Here is a 4,379-nt window from a genome sequence, read left to right on the forward strand (position 1 = left end):
GCTGTGACTCTTTGGAGTTTGGGGGGGGGACCCCTTTGACTGTCCAAAATCCAGGCAGAAATGTGTTCATTTTTTCCCCTCTCTCTCTCTCTCTCCCCTCTGCTTACTTGAAAGGGCTTGGATCTCACCTGTTCAACCATTCCCTATGTTTTAGGGTTACTGTTCCTTCAGCCACGCCCCATCTCTATGGGGCTCTAGGTCGTCCGTCCCCCCATCCCTTTAGAGCTTGAGAACAGTGTTAACAACTTTGCCTCAGTTTGTATAACTGGAAAGGGAATTATGAAATGATGTCTCTCAACATTGTGGAGGTTTTTCACTGCTTGGGGTATGTGTTCTCCACACACACATTCCTTAGACACGCGATTTCTCACTTCCTAAACATCAGTGCACTTCCAACTGTCTGGGGCCCACTTCTCATTGGGTGGGAGCAATGTCCCGAAAGGGGCTTCTGTACAGAAACAAGTAGTAATAATGGGAGGTGCAGGCTTTTTATCATTTTAATCATATGTACTTTAGGGGATTTGGGTGCAGAGTTCCAGGATGAGTTGGAGGGAGAACCCCACCGAGGATGGTCTCTGTGAAACTCCAAGGATGGAGGGTCTCCATTGGTGCTGCAAAAATGGGCGACCTTAGCTTGTCCTTTTGTGTTGGTTCTCTGTTTTATGTTGTGGGTGGAGGGGAATGTCTCTGGGAAAGGGGTATTGGAGGTCGGAGAGCTTTGGGCTTCAGATACCAGAGTTTCTGTTAGCTTGGAAAGTCATCCTTGCTTCCTAACAGGGTTGGAGGAATCTGGATGTTGTCTGATTTCCATCTGCTCTAACCACAGTGATGGATGATGGGAATTGTAGTCTTGTCAACCTCTGGACAGCTACAGATGTTACCCTTCCATGAGATGAGGCCAAAGGCCCATCATTATAATGGGAAGCAAGTGACATCTCCCCATCTGTTGGGAGCTGCGGATGTTAAATGGATGTACGTGTCAGGGGAGTTTGGTAGCCAGAATGATGCTCACTCAAGAGCAGGGTAGCATTTGGCTAAGTTCCCTGCACTGCCTGCCTGTCTTGCTTTGTTTAAAGGAAGGGAAACACTCCCAGTAAGTTGCAATTGCAGGTGGATCCTGCAAAAATCTTGCAGTTGCATTTTGCTTCAAGGGTATGATCCCACAGCCAGCTTCTGTTGGCCAGGATCTTGTGATCTTGTGTAGGGCGATACTTCCAAAGGATTTGTTCCGTTCTGTTTTTAGGGCACAATCTGGGCAAGCTCCATTATGCGGGTGGCTAATCCTGCTCGCCCACCAGAGGTTCTTGGGGCTTCCCATCAGCCAGCATGACCAGTGGTCAAAGACAACAATGATGGGAGTTCCACTCCAGCAAAATCTGGAGGGCCACGGGTGTTACTCGGCACTTCTTTCATACATAAGAAATGCCCATGAGCTAGACTTGTTGGTGTCCTTTTTTGAGGGGAGGGGGGAACTTGTCACGGGAGTGTGTCCCTCTGGTCTGAGATCGTTGCCTGCTTAGTTCACAATCTCTGGGCACAAGTCATCAGTTTGGGTGTCGTCATAGGGGACAGGTGTGTGGTGAACTGGACTGGCTCGTCAGATGGGGAGGGATTGCTCAAGGTCATGCTATGTTTTAATGTTCTTAGACGGCAAGTTGGGGAATTTTTGGCCACTGTTTTTGTTGAAAGGGCTTTGTGTGCGTGGATCCGCTCTGATCCCTAAAAGACCAGCTGCTCTCCAAGGGTGCCTGTAATAGGTGCGTCTCCTTGGAACAGATGTATTTTCTCCAAATGAAAAAATAAAATAAAATCATATTGTTAATAGCTATAGGATTTGAGAAACTGAAAAATCTTCCCAAGCACTTGGGTGCTTCTCTTTCAGCTGGGGAAAAACCCAAAGCATTAAGTGTGGGGGACAAGATCTGTAGACAGGTTGGCGGGGGGGGGGGGGGGCTTTTGCTCCTGTTAACATGGTGACTGGTGGGGCACTTCCTTTTGCACCATGAAGGGAGCAGCCTTTGCCAACCTCCATGTTTCAGACTTCAAACACTTAATATCATCATCTCTGAAACTTCACCATCTTGGCCGAGAGCTGATGGGAGATGGCATCCCAACACCATCCAGAGGGAGGCCCTCAACCTGCACCCATCACATTCTGGGCTTTTTTCTTTTTTGAAGTTGCTTAATTTTTTTTTTTTTTAAGAAGCAAACCCGCCCCCATCCAGGCGGCGGGGGGGGTACCCTTCTCTATCTGGGTGTCATCAACTAGGACACAGTACCACCCTCCCACCCAAATACAACCCTGGGAATAATATGGATTTTTGCTTAAAAGTCACACACACACTCTTTTTCCATAGTTCTTTGTGTAAAGGGTGTCCTCAGCATGGACTTGAAGGGCCATCAGCAGGTCCTGATCCATGCTCAACCCTCTCTTCAGAGCAAGTGGGGCTTATCTTAGTTGCCCTCTTGTTCCACATCTAAGCCAGGAATGCACTCAGGAAAAATAAGGAAAAAATAAGCCCATAGGTCCTTGAGTAGAGCTGCCCCCTCACTCCAAGAACTGAAGGAGACTTGAAAGCCAAATTGCTTCTGGGGTGTGTTTGTTTTACAAGACTTGGTCTAGTTTCACAAACATCTTTGCGCAAAGGCAAGTTAGGCAAAAGCGTCCAACCCCAAGCAAAGTTTCTGTCTGGCCTGCTTTTTTGGCTCTTGGTCCCAAGTGACAATTTTGTTCCCAAGCCACAAATAGGATGTGGCCATGGTCTCTCTCTTGCTTAGTGGCAGGTGAGCGCTGGAGCCTTCATCTCCGTGGCTGGGCATGGGCAGTGTGGCACAGGGCACCCAGTTGTTGAAACTGAAAAACCCAGCAGATTCTGTGCAGCCTGCCTGCCTTTCAAAACAGCTGTGCCAGTTTCCAAGTTTGATTAATAACCCCTGAAGGAATAGGGGAAACGGGGATCAGAGTAAGGCAGCCTGCTCCCACCTGCCTGCACCTTCCAGGTGTTGCTAGACTCTCAGCCCCCATCACCCTCTCTGGCTAGGCCCATGGGACCAACGGAACTTGGGAGTTCAACTCTGATATTCCAGAGGGTGCCAAGTTGGGGGAGGCTGCAAGTAAGTCACACCCCTTGAAAGCATTGGGGGGGGCAACATACTGTATAAAGGGCTGTATTCAGCATTAGTCCTATGCAGAGTAGACCAGCTGAACAAACTTGATTTTCCATGGCTGTAGTTGGATAAAGCCTAGAGGACACAGACACCCCCCCCCCCACTTGGGCAGCCGAGAAGATGCTTTGGCACAGATGATGCAGTTCGCAAACTGGTACCCTTCAGATGCTGTTCATTTCCCCAACTCCCATGAGCCCTTCCCAGACTCCCATGGCAAATGTTCTGCGGTGGTGATTGGAGTTGCTGTTGAACACCTGGAGGGTACTTTGTTGATGTGGCCAAACCTTCGTAGTCCATTCCGAGGGCTTTCTAGCCATGGGTCACGGAAAACCCACTCTATACTAGCTTCTATAGGAAATAACCATAAAGGTGTTGTCCTTTCCAGTAGCTCTTGATATCTTGTCCACACTCTATATAAACTACTTATACAGTCATACCTGGGTTGACAGAAAGCCTTGCGGCTCAAACGTTTTGGGCCCCCAGACACCGCAAACCCGGAAGTGAGTGTTCTGGTTTGCAGGCGTTCTTTGGAAGCCGAACGTCTGATGGAGCTTCCGCGGCTTCCAACTGAATACAGGAAGCTCTTGCAGCCAATCGTAAGCCGCACCTTGGTTTTCGAACGTTTTCGGAAGTCGAACAGACTTCCGGAACAGATTCTGTTCACCAGCCAAGGTGCAACTGTACAATGATTCAAAAAGTCAAAGAAAACCAAATTGCTGTTTGCTGCATAAGGAGTGGGTTTTCCAGAGGGAAAGTGGTAAGACAAATGAAAGTGTGGGTAAGACCCATGTGTTTATGTACAGGAACTTGCCAGGGACGGGGGCTGCCACCCTCTGGCCACTTGTGTTAGGAAGAGAGGGTTAGGGGCTAGCTGCTCATTCCAGGACAAACTGTTCCACTTCCAGGCTAAGTATTTTTTTTCCAGTGGTCATTTTGGGGGGTGTTAATGGGAACCTCCTTGGACTGTGCAACCCGGGACATTGTGCTTGACCCTGGCTGCAGGACTGGGGCTGCGTTCATGCACAGATCCTCTAAATGGGGGACAGGGAGAGAAAGAAATGCCTCTAGCAATCAGTGGCTGCATGCTGTTGGTATTTGACGTTTTGAGGGGGGGGGGTGAAATGTGTGGTCTGATTTTTATAAAGCACAATTTATTTAAAGAGGAGTGTCTCTGATGTGGTGTGGTTCATTTTGCAGAAAGAGCTTTGCTG

This window comes from Lacerta agilis, chromosome Z, assembly GCF_009819535.1.
Source record: "Lacerta agilis isolate rLacAgi1 chromosome Z, rLacAgi1.pri, whole genome shotgun sequence".
In the NCBI taxonomy this organism is placed as follows: domain Eukaryota; kingdom Metazoa; phylum Chordata; class Lepidosauria; order Squamata; family Lacertidae; genus Lacerta; species Lacerta agilis.